Genomic DNA, 20,178 nt, shown 5'->3' with positions numbered 1-20,178 from the left:
ATTTAATTATACACAGACGACTTATAATTCAGTTGTCCACGAGACGACTTACTTGTAAGTCGTCCAGGATTTTTTTCCGAGATTCTGGTCAAACCTCGTAAATCCTGGACGACTTACATTTCAGTCGTCTCGTGGACGACTGAATTATAAGTCGTCTGTATATAATTAAATCTTGATGTTTTTTTTTCAATTGCAAAACTAACCTATGACGACTTAACTGTAAGACGTCTACTTTTAAAAAAATATTATTATTTTAATTTTCACTAGACGACTGAAATGTAAGTCGTCCAGAAAAGTTAAACTTCTGAAATAATCCAGTCAAATGCAAAACTAACCTATGACGACTAAAATGTAAGTCGTCTAGCTTTTTTGGAGTTTTTTTTTAGCCAAACAATAGTAGACGACTTATTTTTCAGTCGTCCGAAATAACAGATTTCAAAGTCAATTGCAAAAATAACCTCTGCGTTGACCAGACGACGTTTAGTTTAGTCGTCTGGACAACTTAGATTGAAGTCGTCCGCGTCTTCTCCGCTAGTTTTTAAGTCTTCTACGTTAGTCTTTGAATGACTTGTATTTTTAAAAGTGATAAGTAACTTCAAGATATGTAAAACTCATATTTACAAAATATGTTCTCTCCCTTAGTTTTACTAAATTTGACTAAGTTTTCAACGCAAACTTATAATAAAATATGATATGCTTTGACTAGTTACTATTGTTTGTTTCCATCTCTTAAGTATTATTGTTATAGACAATAATGATGACTATTGTTATGAGTTGGAAGAAGGGTTAAAATGCTTCTTAAAATGTTGTATCAATATAAACCTACCAACATTCTTGTTTATTAAGATGAGAAAAAGGCCATTGGAGTTTATTATTGCATATGAGAGAACCAAAGATAAGAAAAAGGCTACTGAAGTCTATTATTTCATTGATTTGTAAATGTGTAAACACATTGTTGGCACATTTAATACATCTTGGAAAACATTATTACTGATTTTACAAAAAATTCACAACTAAAAGAGTAGACATGCAATTCACAAAACAAACCACAAACAAAACTATTATAGATCATTCCTCTACAAAGACAAGCTTGGATTCCACTTGAGTAGACAAGACCACACGACTTTTAAGAAGTCCAGACGACTTCTAAGAAGTCCAGACGACTTCCAGGAAGTTCAGACGACTTTGTCAGAAGACTTTTAGGAAGTTCAGACGACTTCCAGACGACTTTACAGGAAGTCCAGACGACTTTACAGGAAGTCCAGACGACTTTGTCAGAAGACTTCCAAGAAGTCCAGACGACTTCCAAACGACTTCCAGACGACTTCCAGACGACTAACAGGTAAGTCGTCCCAGAAGTCTTCCAGATCTGAAAAACCTGCATATTAAATCCAGATCTGAAAAACCTGCATATCCAAAAACGTTCAAATGGCTTAAAAACAGAAAAAATGAGTGAAAGATTAGATAAATCTACCTTTACAGAACACACAAAAAATACATATCTAAAAATAATAGATCTACCTTTAAATTAGTGGAAGATGAGTACCATCTAATTAAAAACCTGCAAAAAAGATAGATTAGTAAGAAAGACATGAGACAAAACTGGAAAATTCATATAAAATTTGGTGTTTTCAAGTCAAAGAGATTAAAGTGGGTTTGGAGAGTTTTAGTTTGGGAAAAAAGTAAGAACTTTATACAACAAAAAGTTACCAAATGAAGAAAAATCAGACATAAGAACTTACCAAAACGCTCAGATCTATTATGAAAGGGAGACTTCGTCAGAAGACTTTCATGAAGTCCAGACTTTCATGAAGTCCAGACGACTTCCTGGAAGTCCAGACGACTTCCTGGAGGTCCAGACGACTTCCTGGAGGTCCAGACGACTTCCTGGAGGTCCAGACGACTTCCTGGAAGTCCAGACGACTTCCTGGAAGTCCAGACGACTTTGTCAGAAGACTTCCAAGAAGTCCAGACGACTTCCAGACGACTTCCAGACGACTAACAGGTAAGTCGTCCAAGAAGTCTTCCAGATCTGAAAAACCTGCATATCAAATCCAGATCTGAAATACTTGCATATCCAGAAACGTTCAAATGACTTAAAAATAGAGAAAATGAGTGGAAGATTAGATAAATCTACATTTATAGAACACACAAAAATACATATCTAAAATTAATAGATTTACCTTTAAATTAGTGGAAGATGAGTACCATTTGATTAAAAACCTGCAAAAGAGATAGATTTGTAAGAAATACATGAGACAAAACTGAAAAATTCATATAAAGTTTGGTGTTTTCAAGTCAAAGAGATTAGAGAGAGGTTGGAGAGTTTTAGAATGATGAACATTACATTTTTGTTGCAGCCATTTGAGAGGAGGAGAGAGAATGTGTAAATTTTTCTTTATATAGGGAGACAAAAAATCCAATTAGGTTAAATATTTTTGACTCAGACGACTTCCTGGACGACTTACATTTCAGTCGTCTGGTGAAGAAATTAAAACAGACGACTTACATGTAAGTCGTCCAGAAGAGTTTAATATTTTTAGCGGGAAATTAAATATTTTTAGCGGAAAACTAAAATAGAAGACTTTCCAGACGACTTACAAGTAAGTCGTCTGGTTTAAATTATTTAAGCGGGAAAATAATTTTTAAAAAAAAATTTAGGCGGGAATATTTGGACGACTTACATGTAAGTCGTCTGTTTTAATTTCTTCACCAGTTGACTGAAATGTAAGTCGTCCGAGTAAATTATTCAACAGACGACTGAAATATACGTCGTCCGAGTAAATTATTCAACAGACGACTGAAATATAAGTCGTCCACACCCTAAACATAACCCTAAACTTAATTATCTAATTAAAGACTTCATAAAATCAAATCAAACTTGAAAAGTGTTTACTATACACATAAATAAACACATATAGGTGAAAACTAATTTAAAAAAAAAACATTTTAGTTTTCCAAAATCTAACCCTAACAATACATACAATACTACAACATATGTTTGCCAAACTCCTAAACCAAAGTATTTCATGATTCACTACTTCCACTCATCTATCTTCAAAACAAATCAATTTTATCATATCTTAATTTATATCACTTAAAACTGTTTATAATTAATTGATTTTTATTTTTCACACATCAAAATATTTTTTTACAAGATTTATAAATTATTTTTAAAATAAACCGGTACCAGACAACTTACACTTCAGTCGTCCAGACGACTTCCAACATCTCAGACGACTTAGACGATTTACTAGGGCTATATTCGTAAAAATGGCTTCTGTTTTATTGTTTGGTCACAAGGGGCTGAGCTGTAATTTCACTAGGCTTTTAGGTTAGTTTTGCATTTGATTCAAGTTTGGGTATAGGTTTGGGGTTAAAATCAAGTTGTGGGTTAGTTTTGGCAAAAACCCCCTTTATTTCTGACATAATATTTGTTGAAATGAAAAGCTTTGTATTATTTTTTCTTAAAAATAGAGTAAACCCCATATGATTTGTTCTTGTTTCAACATTCCACCAATTTATTGGAATGTCTAGCTGATTTCCCTTAATTTTCATGTTTCAGAGGAATATCTTCTTAAGCTTGAGTTTGCATGGGGTTAGCTCGTTAACACGTTTCTTTGTTTTATTGAAGATTAGGGGACTTTTAAGTTTACCACATTGTTGATACTAAGTCTTGGCGGAAACAAAGAACCGAATCGAACCAAACCAAAAATAAAGGTTCGGTTCGGATTTGAATCCTACCAAATATTGTATATATCTTACATTTCTAAATCAACAAGACTTCAAAAAATGCAATTAATATTTTTGAAACTCATAATTTTTATTATTAATTGACAAAAGATGCGGTGAAAATATAAAATATATTTTTTAAAAACAATTATTTTTAAGAACAAATATTTTTTTGAAACAGAGGGAATATTATTTATTTTTTCTGAAACTCATCCATAGTTTTTTTTTTGTATTTCAATATTTTGTGTTATTTTATTGGCAAAAAGCTAAGTATAGGTTTTTTTGCTCTCCCTTCTCTTTCATTTTATCTTCTTGCTTTAAGTCTCCTCTTCTGCTCCTCCTTCCAGTTTCAGAGAAGAACCAAAACGACATTGACTTTCAACCGAGACTACTTTGGAGACTGACAAATGAGAAATAAGCACCGGTTGGACCCTTTGCCAACAAGGACGAGTGGTTCCCACATTCTACTAATTTCCCTTTGTCCAAAACCGCAATCACGTGGCAGTTCTGGATCGTGCTAAGCCTATGCGCGATCACAACGCTCGTCCTCCCGACCATCACCCGCTCGAGCGCCTCCTGTACTACGCGCTCTGACTGGCTGTCCAAAGCGCTCGTCGCTTCGTCGAGGAGCAGCACGGACGGGTTCTTCAGAACCGCACGAGCTATCGCAATCCTCTGTTTTTGCCCACCCGACAGCTGCGCACCTCTGTCTCCGCAGTTCGTCTCATAGCCGTTGGATAGTGATGTGATGAACTCGTGAGCGTTTGCCGCCTTTGCCGCCTCGATAATCTCCGACTCCTCGATGTTTTCAGATGCTCCTCCGTACATTATGTTCTCTCGGATAGTCCCGGCGAATAAAGCTGGCTCTTGGCTAACCAAAGCTATGTGCTGACGAAGCGATCTCAAATGATAAGACTTCAGATCGCGGCCATCGATTATTACTGAACCCTTTAACGGGTCATAGAACCGCTCGATCAAGCCAATTATTGTCGATTTACCTGAACCACTTGGACCGACAATAGCTGTGGACTTTCCTTGGTCTATCTCAAAGGCCAAGTCCTTGAATATAACTACATTTGGCCGTGTCGGGTAAGCAAAGTCCACATTGTGAAATCTGATTTGGCCTTTTATTTTATCCGGGACATACCCATTGGGGTTCTCCGGATCAATGGCTGTGGACCGATCCAAAACTGCAAACACAGACCCAACCGCATCCGAGCCCTTGGCTAGATCAGTCGTCATGGTCCCAGCGTCTGCAATAACCCGGCCGGTAGACACAAACACCGTAAAAATCTCGAAGAATGCCTTTGCCACGATTTTTCCATCAGCTATTAGTCTACCACCATACCAGAAATTCAAAACCGTAGTGCACGTTACAAGGCTTCGGGAAGTTGCGAGCACACTCCCTGCTAACCATGACTGGCGAACACTTTCTCTCCGCGGACCTTCTTGAACCGTTTTAAGTAATTTCAAGATCCTTTCCTGTGAGGAGAAAGCTGTGATGGTTCGGATATTGGAGACAGCTTCCGCGGCCAGCTTGCTGCTCTCTTCTTGTGCTTTGATTGATTTTTTGGACATGCTTTTGAGCAGAATGCGTTGAGTGTAGAAGCACACGACAACAACTGGCTGCACTGCAATCATCACGACTGCTAATCGCCATGCGATGACCAAACCAATTGTGCAAGCTATAGCCACTGCTGATATAGTTTGTACCAACAATGACACCCGTTCACCAACCAGCGATCTCACCTACAGTAATAAAACATAACAAGATCAAAAATTGGTAAAAGGAAAGCCGTTCAAAATCAGTGTTACACAAATTGGTCTACGCAGTGCCTAATCAGTAAATCGGATATGAGTGAAACGATTTTTTTCAAACCAAAAAAATCGGTCTAAGCGTTCAAAAAATAGGCCTAGGCGTCGGCTTAGACAATAATCTTCAATAAAATGCCTAACCACCTCCTAGCTATTTTTTTCAAAATTAATAAGGGGAAGATATACCAAGTTAGCTTCTTTGGCTAGTCTTAGCAAATTGCACCAGTCGAGTTCTCTTCTTCATCGAACCAATTAACTTCAAAGGTCAGTATCTTGGAGAGCATCTGTTCTCGGATACGTTTTGTTAGGTATCCGCCCATGTAAGCAAAACTATAATGCTGAACGATATTGAACAAGAAATTAAACATAGCTAGTCCAACAAAAACCAACACGTAGATCCTTGTTTTCTCCTTGATCTCGTCATGACTCGTTAGGAAATACACCGACACCATCGACCCTGAAACATATGCACTTATCGGTTGTATGGCCCCATATAAAGCCGCGCTTAAACAACCACACAATGCATGTTTCCACTCTGGTCTATTCATTGCCATCAATCTCTTGAACGATGGCAGAGGCGGTTGCTTACTCTTAGGAACTGAGGCAGGAAGATTCGGACCCACGCTTGTATTCGTTAACAAGTTTGACCCACTTTCAGTAGAGAGTTTTGGATTGTACTTCAAATCTTTGCTCAATACCGATAATTGACCCCCTTGCACCCTTACGCTGATGTTATTGTTAACATCAGAGTCTTTATTATCCATTTGTTGCTATTATCCATTTGTTGCAAACGAACTAGAGAAGCATATTGACCATCCAAGTTCTCCATGAGCTCTTCGTGTGACCCAGATTCTACAATGCGGCCGTGATGGACTACACAGATAACATCAGCATCACGAATAGTAGAGAGGTGGTGGGCAATGACGATAGTTGTCCGGCCAACAGAGGCATTGTCCAAGGCTTCTTGAACAACCTTTTCGGATTCTGAGTCCAATGCGCTTGTTGCCTCGTCTAAAAGGAGAATTGCTGGTGATTTGATTATCGCACGTGCAATTGCTATCCTCTGCTTCTGTCCCCCTGACATTTGCACTCCTCTCTCCCCAACCTTTTTGTGTTTAAAATATATATATATATATATACATCAAACTAAAAAACATAATCAATCTATTATTGATATTTGAATCTATGCAAGAACCTGAGTTTTGTATCGATTAGGGAACTGAGAGATGAAACTATGAGCATTTGAGGCCTTTGCAGCTTCCACCACCTCTTCCATGGATGCGTCCTCTTTACCAAATAATATGTTCTCCTCTATTGATGTGGCGAAGAGTGCCGGCTCTTGGCTAACTAAACCCATCTGCAATCTCAACCAATTAACCTGCAGCATATTAATGGACACACCATCAAGAAGAATCTCTCCATGGACCGGATCATAAAACCTCAGCAAAAGCGATATAACGGTTGATTTTCCCGACCCGCTTCCACCAACCAGAGCCACGGTTTTTCCAGATGGAACTCTCAGACAGAAATCATCAAAGATTGGAGTCTCGGGTCTAGACGGGTACATGAACTTGACGTGCTTAAACTGGACTTCTCCTTTGATTTTCTCTAGAATTTGACCTTCAGGGTTTTCCGAGTCTATATCGGGAACTCTTTTTATCACTTTGATAATTCTTTCGCCTGCTACAACAGCCTCTGAAAGGTATTTGAGATTCGACAAACCTCGACCAAGTGATCTGAAAAGTGTAAGAAGATACCAAAGATCAAAACTACAATGTGGTTTCTTCTTTCTCAAGAAAACCAAAGAGCCTTAAGTTATAGTTACTTACGTGCCGCCAAAGGTAATGCAAATGATGACTGCGAAGATAGTACCACCTTTGGCGCCATGGTACATAACCATCCGAGTTCCGTACCAAGTCATGAACCCCCAGATGGCGTAACTGATACCGTTGCTCCCAATGGAGATTCCTTTAACTAGCCCTTGTCTAAGCCCTAGTTTCACCGAGCCTTGAAGCGCAACTGAGAATTTAGCTTTCAGCTTCGTCTCACTCCCAAATGCGTAGACGGTTCGCACCAACGAGATGGCTTGCTCGGCAATGGAACCGGCTTCGTTGTACTCTTCGCGTATTTTCCTCGAGATGCTGATGAGGGCTCGTCCGTACATCAGTCCAGGGATCACGAGGAGAACGATGAAGGGGAAGCCTACGATTGTGAGCCTCCACATCATGATGAATGCCACCACGTAGCTTCCGACAAACGCAGAAGCATTCATCAAAAAGTTGGGTAACTGCATAAAATTAAAATATTATTAGAATATTAGAATGGAAAGTTAAAGATATAAAAGGTGAGACCTTTTCACTGAGGACGTCTTGGATTACAAGACTGTCACTAGAAACACTTGTGATAACATCAGAAGTGCTTGTGACATGAAGATCAAAGTAACCCACATCCTGTCTTAACACTGCTTTTAAGTATCTCTGTCTCATTCTTGCTGCTTGTCTCTCCCCTGTTCTTGTCCAGCAATATCCATCTGTTTTAACCCATCCAAAATTGTTAAATAAACAATTAGTTATATAGAAATGCATAAAAACAATACTTTAATTTGATGTTTTTCTTTGTTGATAAAAAAAACATGGTCTAAGAAACTTACCAAGAAAACATATCACCCAAGATGCACTAGCCACATAAAGCAGAGCTACAGCATTCTGTTAAATAGCCAATGTTTAAAAAGAAGGAAAATACATTAAGAGAGGTGTATTGAACTAAGAATTTTAGGAGATTTTGTTTTTTTTTTAAAAGTCCCGTGTTATTTAACTAATGATTTCTAAATATCAGTTTAAATCATCTGTTATTGAATCTAGAATTTATGTAGAAATTATTAAAAGTCACTTGAATTCTTCTGTTATTCAATCGGTAGTTTGTAAAACCTATATCAAATCTATGTTATTTAAAACAAATCATATTTCAAGAGTGTTAAAAAAAGAGATTTCAGAAGACTTTGAACCATTTTTAACTTAAATATAGGTATAGTGAAATCTCACATCCTCATATGTTATCTGAAGAGATTTTACAAAAACTTGTACGTATAGAAAAACTGCAAAAAGTTGACAAAAAATGCAGAAATATTCCAGATTTTTCTTATCATTAAATCTGGTTCCAGTTTTCTTCTTCTTTCTATTGCCAATAGTTATCATTCCCAAATTCTCCCTCAGTCCTTCTGTAAGTGGTCGAACTGTTGTATTAAATTGACGATACAATTTGATCATCATGTAGAATTGAGAGATTCCATTGAATCATAACTCCAACACTTCTCTCAGAATTTCACCTTCAGAAGAATATAATGGTGTTCCCAAATAACCCAAAACACTCTGAAACTTAAATACAAAATCTTTGCCAAAACACCAATATCTTTTAAAAATCCAAACAAAATTTCAGAGTTCTCCTCAATTCACTCTAAATCCCAATAATTGTAAAATCTACCCAAGGATTCTAAAATCATTAGTTCAATACACCCCCTAAGATTCTTTTCTTTTGAAATTAATATATATACATCTCAACGCCTATTTCACGTCAATTCACATTTATTTACAAAGTGGAATAGTTCATATCTCATGTAAATTATATTAGTTTTACGCACATTGTTGTTCCTAACATATAGATATATGGTCATAATAAGTAAGAAAACGATTATGAGCATCTCCAACTACTCACTATAAAATGGAGTTTGAAATAAAAATTTCAACTTCCTTCTTGATTAATCTAATTCTCCAAAAATAAAGTAATTTATTTATTTTTGTGTTTATAATTCTACCAAAATAGAGTAGGATTAGACTAAACATCAACTTTATCACTTCATTTTGAAAGAAAATCAGTATAATACATTGGAAATATCCTAAAAAGTTAAAATATCACTCCATATTGGTCTACTGACCAAAAACAAAAAAAAACAGAGAGTAGAAAGAAGAAACAAAAGGAACCTTGGAGATAGCTGTCATGAAGGTTCGATCGCTGAACGAACCACCGAGGTCATTCAGTAGCAAGCCGGTGATGAAAAATACGGTAGGAGTGATGAAGCCATCACAGACGGCTCCGATTAATCCCAGTCCTACCAACATCCAATCTACCCCGTCAGCGTGCATAAAAATCGATCTTATGCTTCGGCAACTCTTCATTATCCCTCTGTTGTCAACTGTTTCAGAGAAAATACCAAAACGACGTCTTAATCCAAAGGAAACGACTCACAGCCTTTCTGTTACTGGTAGAGTTTCTCGTGTAATGTTTCATGTCTTCTCGGTCGTGTTTATATTAGCATTTGTTATGAAAGAACACTAGACTGTGGGCCTAGTCTAAAAAGTGGTATAGGTGGGCGTTTGGTGGCACTCATACGGCTAGACGATATAAATTAATTTGTATATCATCTAAAGATCGTCTAGTATATATGATCTTGTTTATCTATATTTTGCTGCGATCTGCAACTACAACATGTAACCAACTGTTATTCCTTTCGTTGTTATAGATCTTTGCAACTAGTCAGTGATTAGTCGCATATCGTAAAAGTTTCATTTTTAATCGCTAGGTTTTAGCGATTTCAAATTGCAACTTGCTATTTCAAATTACGCATTAGTTGAAGTTGCACGACAACAAAACTAACAACTTGTGATCTTCAACTTCAACCTGTGAATAGTCGCAAATCACATATTGCAGCGGCTTGCAAACAAACATCGCCTATGTATTTTAAAACACTGCCATATGAACTTTTAGTTATTATATCATGTGTTATCAGCACTTCCCTATTTTAATTATTTTATATACTTTAATTTTATCTTTTAAGTTTTCAATTTTTTTTTGTTCTGTATCTTTATTCATAACTCGTAGTAGAATCAAAAGAATGATTTTTTAAAACAGCATAAATGATGTCTGCTAAAATACATCACAAGCTTTCGTGTCTCCACCTAGTTTTTGTGATTTCTGACGATATTTAAAAACAAAAGAAAACTCAACTTAATGCCAGAAATGTTATAAAAGTAAAGCAAAAATTTATCTTTATTCATAACATAAAGGTTCCTTATATATGAGATTACACCGTTATAGATAAATGGAAAGATTACAAATTATAATTTCTTGGTTATGAGCCATGCACAATCTGGTTCATAACAATCCTCCTTGGATGCCATAACCATTTAGAACTTGTAATGTGTTTTAATGTTGCCTCATTAAAACTTTACCAGGAAAACCCAATTGGGACAAAACCATGGTGAAGGAAAAATAGTACAACACACATTACTCTCCTTGATTTGGACATTACTGAAGGTCCCTTGGACCTCTCCAATTTTCTGCAATCCGTGGGTGATGAAGATCTTGGACAGAATATGCTTCGTCTTCGAACATGATAATTGGTTCTTCTTTACCATCGGCCATGCCACAATCTGATCGAACATATTGAGTCATCGACCTCAAATACACACACACGAAATATTGGATCATGTTGCTGTGATATGCGTGTACCACCATGTGTAAAACATAACCTGTCTGAAAACAAATCAACAAAACCAAATAAACCCTCTTTGGACTGGTTAGTATAAAATAAACCAAAATCAAAGGCTTCTTCATCGTCCTTTTTATGGACCAATCAGACCAGTGTCTAAAACAAGACTTTTGCATCATCCATCTCAGGACTAAATGGACTTCTTTATCGTTCACCTTTGGATTGAATAGATCAGTGTCCAAAACAAGTGATCTCACGCCCATGTACTAGATAATGAGTGAGACTGATCCATATTAAATCTCTTGAGTACCCTTTTCTGTATATACTATTTTATGCACAAAGATTTCATTGTTAGTGTACTCAAGCTGTAATCTCAAACAAAACTTTGTTTTCCAAGATCTTTCATCTCAAACTCTTTCTTGAGATATTCAACTGTTTGGGAAATTGTATCCAGAGGTTCCTAGGATATTCAGATCATATACTTTGATGATTATCAATATTGTTCTCGAGAACTTGCTGTACTTTCAGCTCAATACCCTCTAGTAATTTCATTAACCACTGGACCATATAAATATGCAGTCACTACATCAACTTGCTGCAAGTCTAATTTTCTCTCTTATATAGCCAGACTTATGAGAAATCTAAAAATAGTTGCATCCACCACATGGGAGTATGTCTCCTCATAATCTATTACTGGTATTTGTGAGAATCCTTGTGCAACATCAGCTTTATATCTCACAATTTCTATTCCTCACAAGACCCATTTATATCCACTGGTTTTAACATCATATGGCGTCTTAATCATATGGCCAAATACGTCTTTCTTCTTTAAACTATTTAACTCCACGTTTCCATTCAATCCAATCTGTTCTACGAGTGTGCACTCTTATATTGACGTGGGTTCATGATCCTCGCTTATATTCATAAATTCAAGTGCAACCTTGTATGCAAATAAATCATCTTATGTCGACATTCCTTATTGGTTCCATTATGTTCCAGACATGATATAATCGATTGAGATTCATTATTATCAGGACCTTTAATACTTTGCAGCTTGGCGTCCGAAGCTACATTGTTTGGTACTTGTACCTTAGAGCCGGCCGGCCTTATCTCCATGTCTGGGATGGTTTCCTTAGTAACCTCAGATTTGGATTTTGATTATCATTCTCTGCACCTTTCTTTTGTTTCCGAGGATTCTTATCTTTTGGAACCTATTTGGTCTACCACGTTTTATACGTTGTCTAGACTCTGTAGCAACTTGACTGTGTCTCTTCTTGGACATCAAATTCGTTGGTGCTTTACAAGCTGGTTTATATATGACTTAATCATTCTTTTTCGGGTCAGCAAATGTGTCTGGCATTTGATTAGCTAGCTTTGTAAATGTATAATCTTTGGACGTCTATTTCACATTCTTTAGTCCGATGATCTTGCCAAGACATTGATGGTTGATTTCATTATATTTCTTTTACCATTCTTTTACCAGCTTTATTATTTTTTTCTCCTCCTGGTCTTAAAATCATCCGTGTACCTGGCCTCAAATATAATCACCCATAGTTGGCTCAAAGTATTTTATTATTGTGGGAGAATCATATCCAACATATATCCCCTTCCTCCATTTGAGGTCCCATCTTAGTTCTCTGTGGTGGAGCAATTAGTACATAGACAGCACATCCAAATGTCTTATGATGGGGTATGTCTGGCTCTTGACCCGTTAATAATTGTGATAGGAGATATCTATGCTCACTAAATGGCCTGATGCGTATTAACTTTGGTGCATGTAAATTTCGTGTGGCCCAAGCTGTGAATGAGAGTTTTGACCTCATAAGTTATGGTCTATCAATCAGCTATTTGCGTTTTAAAAGATTTCGGCTAAGCCGTTCTTGGTATGGACATGTATCACAGAATTGTCCACACTTACCCCATGGACATACCATAATCATTTAAACGCTTGGGACATGTATTCACCTGTATTATCTAGACATATAGTCTTTATTTATGAAAAAGTGGCTCATAACCGTTTTATTGGTGATTGCCTAATGAATTTCCCTTGTGTACATGCTACACACGTGAGATTCTTTGGGATAACTCTTCTTATTTTTTAATGTGTGCCTTTTGAATATCAATTTTCGCATCATGTTTGGATCAGGATGGCCAATCCGGTCGTGCTATAAAATGTATATTTTCGCAGGCTTTTAGCCTCTATCATACTGATCTATGCATAGTCTAGGTCAGCAGAGAATGCATGTATAGTCTTTAGGACTTATTATGGCCTTGGGCGATTTTATACATATATCTGAAGGACTCTTTGTTTCCTTCGCCCATTATTTCAATATGGAAACCATTCATTCTTATATCTTTAAAACTCAATAGGCTGCTCTTGCTCTTAGAGCTGGGTGAATATAAGGCATCACTGATTTCTAGATGCATACCCTTAGGCAATAATATATTAGCCTAGCCATAGTCTTCTTTCAGACTGGCGATACCTGCTTTAGTACTTATATTGGTGTTTTTCAGTGTACTCATATAGAAAAATCATTCATTCATTTAATCTAAGCAGACAATGTAATAGAAATAAATTCAAGGAGATAAAAATTAGAGAAATCATACAAGCAAAGCAATCACACAAGTTTGATGTCAAAATCAGTTTATCAACTTGATTTTTTAGGCAATCATAAGTCTCATATTCCATAAGATCATCTTGATCATGTTCGAAATTATTTTCACCATCTTTATAGACCAAGTGAGTTTCATGATTCTTCTCTTTCAGACTCTCTTTGAAAGAGGTCACAAAAATGTTTGAGAGTCCTTCATATCTTAGCCCAATGGTTCCCCATTCCACATCTATGACACACTGATTTGGTTGAGCTTTGTGGTTTAAAGGATATATCACGGCCACTGCCTTGACCATGGCTCAAATTGGGTTGATACCCACGGCCTCTGCCATAGTTATTCCCATGGCCAAATGTGTTATAGTGACCATGGCCACGTCTTTTCCACCCTCCACGGCCATGACCGTGTGGTCTATCATTCTGGACGTGGTTACCTTTTTTTTTTCTTCTGCGCCCTTATTGGTATCAGGTAATGGGGTTAATCCAGGAGGTCTCAATTCACTGTTTCTCATCAGTAATCCATTATTTTGCCCAGCTAGCAATAGACTCATCCACGGACTTATAGTCCTAGATTCTGGGATTCATCCAATCAAATAGGGCATTTGGTAATAACACCGTTCTTTGGTGATCATATCTCGATTTTTAACTCTGTCCAAAGGTCTAGAGGAATCTCTATAGTCGGGATACTGATCTTTGAGACTCTTAATAAGATGATGGCTAATAATTAATATTGCATTGTATCAATCTTTCTCATTGGCATTATTGCCTTCTATGATACATTCACCAAGTCTTTTTGACTTTAGAATAATCTTTGTATCCAATGCCCACCGTAAATAATTATCTCCAGAGAGATTTAGGGCAGCAAAATCCATGTTGATTTTCGACATCTCAAATCATATATCACTCAATATTTAGGTATAATTTTCATGCGGCCTTACTCTTAAAAACAATCAATTCAGATTTCAATCTTGTGAGGAGAATGAGACTATCAAACTTAAAGGCATTTAATCAATCAGTCAATTTCTAGCAAGTCTCAGCAATACTATTTCTATGTGCTCATAATATTATGGTTTATCAAGACTAGCAAAAACGAATTCAATTAATCATGCAATTAGGGTTTAACAATCAATGGATTTTATCAAGACTAGTAAAAAGATCTATTAATCACTCAATCAGTTTCAAGTCTGATTTTAGCAATACTAGAATATAGATTTCAAGCATGAATTTCAATGAATCAGTTTCAAGACTGATTGATATTTAGCATAAACCATGTGTAAATAATTTATCTAGTATTCGAATTTATCAAACCTCAAAAACATATAATCAGATCAATCAATTTAATCGAACTTAGCATACAATCTTAAACCTCAAGACTTAAGATTTTATCATGAATCTATCAACCTAACATACATATTCTCAATTCTCAAAGACGTCCAAATCAGATCAATATAACCTATCATACGGATTATTTAGATTTCTATTTAAAACATATCAGATTACAAAACAATCAATCCTAGCAGATGATATTAAACCTCAAGAATCATGCAATTAGATCATTCGGATTTTAAACAAGTAAACCTCAATCAATCTATCAACCTATCGGATTATATAAGCAAAGCAAGCTAGCAACCTATCGGATTCAATCAATGTTTTAACATGCTGGTCGGTTTAAACAATTTTAAATCAGATGAACAATTAACCAAGAAGGATGAGAAAATAAATCTATCAATTTAACGGTCAAACAATTCTAGCAACATAACATCAGATTCAATCAGATTTAAAACATCAATGATCAAAACCGAAAACAATTTTGATTTCAAAATATCCGAGTAGGGTTTTAATATGTTATTTTATAATTATAGTATAAATAATTCTGATACTTATATTATTTAGGGTTTATAGATGTAGGGTTAGGGTTTATCGGATTTTAACTTGTAAAAACCGATTTAGGGTTTTAATCATGTAGGAACATGATTTAGGGTTTGGGGTATCGAACTTTTAGAGCTTCGATTTACTCAATTAGGATTTTTGATATATTACCCTATGGTTTTGATTCATAAAGATTAGGATTTTACGGTTTCATTCTTTATCAATCAATCCATGTTCGATTATGGGTTCTTAGGTTTTGAATTACCTTTTAACCTTAGATGATTGTTGAATCGGACCACCAAAGGAGTTGAGCCGCGAGCTGGACACGAACGGGACGCGAGCTGGAATGGATCAAGTCTCTTCTATCAGGTCGCGGATGTCCTTTGTTGCTTGATCGGGAACGCCTTGATCGTCGGACGCGAGCTGTCTGATGCTGTCGCGAACGAGGAAGAGGTCGCGTGATGGAGCTGCTCTCGGGTCGCGAACGTCTGAGCTAGGATCAGGAACGCCTTGGGCTGAAGCTGATCGGAGACGCGAGCTGGAACAGACGCGGGAACAAGAGACGCGATTGGGGTTTAGGGTTCGTCGGGTCGCGGCTAGGGTTAGGGTTTTTTCGATTTGGTTTTAGCTTAGGGTTTTAGAGTTTCGTGCTGATAACGTGTTATAAAAGTAATTGAAAAGTCTATCTTTATTCATAACATAGAGGTTCCTAATATAGGAGATTACACCGTCATAGATAAATGGAAAGATTACAAATCATAATCTCTTGGTTATGAGCCATCCACAATATGGTTCCTAAAAGACGAAATCTATATTTCTTTTGGTGAACAAAATCATATTGTTATTTGTAGAAAACATTTTGAGAGTATATAGTATACTAGGTTTTGAGATCCGTGCCACGGGTTGAATAATTATGGTTAATTTTGTATTAATAAGATAGATTTATTTCCTTCGTTTCATATTGTGCTGTTTTAGTTTTAAATTTTTGTTTCATTATAAGTGTTGTTTTATATTTCTAATGCATATTTAAATGCGTTTTCCAGTTTTTAATTCTTATTTTAATTTATTAAGTAATAAAACCAAACAAAAAGTTATAGTAAATAGGAATAAAACAGAAAATTTTATAATTTTTTTTAATTCGTGCCAAAAATCTTAAACAATTAACAGAGGGAGTATTTACTAATTTTGAACAGATGTTCATGGGAAAAAACGTTGGGCCAATAAAATGCTTGCCATTGATGGACCATATAACCACAAACTAATAAAAAACAAACATAAACATTATATATTTTTGTTTATATATGAGAAAATTCCATAAAATTATTCCAACTAAATTTCGTTAAATTTTTTAATACCGATTTTTTTTTCATCATCCAGTTTAACACCTTAACTAATTATTTGGCCCATTTTAATACATAAAATTTTAAACATGTGTCTGTTTTGATACTTAAACTATGATTATTTTAATCAAAAATCTTAATAAACTTTAAACAAAATTTAAGAAAAAACTTTAAAATCTACTTTTATTTGAATTTTTAGGAAATAAAGTAAAAAAATTATGGAGAAATTTTTAAATTTTAAAAACAATTAACTATAAAGGAAAAATAAATAAATTAGTTTTCTATTTCAGACAACAAACTAACTTGATATTTAAATTTTAAAACTTTTATCACACCATTTAAAATTATTCAAAATTTAGTTACTTTTATTTCTAAAATATAAATAAAATTAGAATTTTAAAAGATTATTTGTGAATTTTAAAGATATTTTTTTAATTTCATTTTTAACTTATTAATATTTTTGACTAAAATAAATACAGTTTGTCTATTAACATGTGTATAAATTTAAAAGTATATATTAAAATGAGAAAAATAATTAGTTAAAGTATTAAATTGAGTATAAAAATTTTAAGTAAAAAAATTTTAAGTATTAAAAAGCTTAACAAAATTTAATTGAGATGTTTTAATGAAATTTTTCCTTTATATATTAATACGAAATGGAGCAGGCTTATATAAGAAATGGACCATGCCGAAACTAATGTGCAAATCGTATAATATATTACAGCCGTCATTAATAGTTTCCATAAAAATCAAATACTACTATGGAAATTGTTTTTGCCTATTAGCATTTCCCCTAATACACATAAGATATTCTACTTAGTTGCCCGTTAGCAGTTCCCTAATACACATAAGATATTATACTTAATTACTCATTGCAGGGGATATAATATCCACTCATGTAATATCATTTATAAGCGGCAACATGATATATGTAAGGTAACTCATGATCTACCTCTCCTATCTTTTTGGAAGGATTAATATCAATACTATTAAATAAATAAACTTGTGTCAAAAAAATTACGTAAGGTATATGCTATTAAAAACCATATATTACAGAAATTTTGATAGTAAGTAAATCCCTTTTTTATTATTTGAGGAGCATTATATAAAACAAACCTTTACTTCATGTGTTTATTACATGTGTGTCATTTCCTATGTGACATCACCACAAGCTCTCTCACACCTTATATTCAAACATCCTTTCTTAACTAGACTAATTACAAAATTTGTCATTGCTAATTACATTAAAACTTCCGTATATACTATAAGCTTATTGACTAACAAAATAATTTATCCCATGCCCTACTACTCTTTGATTACAAACGTTTCCATTTTCAAATACGCAGAGATTTTATTACCATAACCAGAGATTCTTCATAATTATCGATTTCAATATGGAAATTTGTATAGCCTGACTTAAATATTAATGCCTTTCTATATCGTTAAACTATATAAAATCCATTGTGTACGTATGTATCTACATATCTATTTATATATGTGTTGCTATATCACGAATTCGTTATATATGTGTTGTCAAACACAATGTTCAACAATTCTTACATAATCGCAAAATCTTATAGATATATACCTACACTTTTTCAAAAAAATTACATAAAACAATCTAATATATAGTATTTTTAAAAGCTAATAATAGTTTCAAATCTCCTCCATTGTATGTTAACCACGTTTATCGTTTCCATAATTATCAATGCAATTGTAATCGACGATCATTTTATGATAGTTTGGATTCAAGGCAACACAATTTAATACATTACCATTTCGAGTGTTCCGATAATATATGAATCAAAATTGATTTGTCAATCACGGGATCAAATAAATTATTGTCAATGGCAATGTTAGCGTAGGAAATGGCAACACAATTGACGTGAAAAGAGGAGTTTTCTATAAAATTTATGATACAATATTTCAAATGTAAATGTAGATTTTGTTTTCAAAAAAAGACTTTCTTTTTGGGATATGTAATTACTGAGTATTTTTTTTTACTCTCAATAAGCCATATATAATAACATTGCTATGCATTTTAAAGATATAGTGTACATGAAATCCTTGCTATGCATTATAAATATCTTTGCTATGCATTTTAAAGATTTTCTTACAGCAATAATGGCATTTGTGAAACGAAATATATATTAAAACTTACATATTACAATATTTTTCTACTTTCTTAATAATATAAGTTTTCACCTAAACGAAGGGATTGTCAATCACACAACACTTAATGGGACATACGATGATCTCCATGATATTTCAAATCAGGAATGTATAAATATAAATATGACGCTATTGGAATAAATGTATGTTATAGGAGTTGAAATCAATAATTCTATACAAAAATTGCGACGAAAAATGAAAAATTTCAAAATCAGAATTGATTATTGATTTGAGATCGATTGATTTTTTCAATCAAGCTGCAATCTTTGTTTCCTTATATTAAAAATAAGAATAAAATGTTTTCTGATTTTGAAAGATCAATTCGCAAATGGAGTAATAAGGCGAGTTTCAAAATAGAATTGTAGCGCAAGTTATTCAGTATTAATTATTGAATATTACATATATTTAAAGCGATTTCGAATAAAGATAGCAAACCCTAGACCCAAAACTTCTTGTATATAAATATGTAGCCGATGTTAACATCTCCTCACCACAGTCTATATCTCAAAACATTGTTACCAAAACATTAGGTTTTTCTGATTTTACCTAGGTGGTAACATTGTCATTTTACCTAGGTGATAACATCGTGATTTCACTTTATTATGTTTTTCTATCACATATGCTGCAATATCATGTTTTATGATTACAGTAACGTCGTTATTAAGTGTGTTTCTTATGGTGTCCTTGCTCATGTTTTTCAAGAATTTTATTAGTTAATTGCTTATATGTCGTTTTATCTTATATGTATATTTTATTTTATGAAAACAATAATTCTATTGTATGTGTTTTTTTTTCCTTCATAATTTAGTTTATATAAGTTTTTGATTACTCTTATAGATTAGCTTTCATCCGAATCACATTCGATTTCATCATTTGAAATCTAATCCTTCCTCATCGTATATATAAATAGGTTGTTTTGAGCACATCTACTCATCACATTCTTCTTTCCAAACCTTCATTACAAATTCGATCTTGCAAGCAAAACACTTATGGTGGGTCTCAACTCATTATATAATATGTAATCTTGTGACTATAAGTTTTGCAATTCTAATATCTATAGATTAAAAGTTATAATCTCTTTTAATCCATTCACTCCGCGCAGGGCGCGGGTATCACCTAGTCAAGAAGTATTAGGAATACAGATTTATCACAAACA

The 20,178-nt window shown here is 34.4% G+C and overlaps 1 pseudogene; it reads right to left on the bottom strand.

The window, feature by feature from the left end:
• Positions 1 to 4,024: 4,024 nt before the first annotated feature.
• LOC106417646 lies at positions 4,025 to 10,116 on the bottom strand (annotated as a pseudogene).
• Positions 10,117 to 20,178: the final 10,062 nt, after the last annotated feature.

Source organism: Brassica napus, chromosome C9 (assembly GCF_020379485.1).
Source record: "Brassica napus cultivar Da-Ae chromosome C9, Da-Ae, whole genome shotgun sequence".
NCBI classification, from domain to species: domain Eukaryota; kingdom Viridiplantae; phylum Streptophyta; class Magnoliopsida; order Brassicales; family Brassicaceae; genus Brassica; species Brassica napus.
This window is presented reverse-complemented; position numbering and strand designations above follow the sequence as displayed.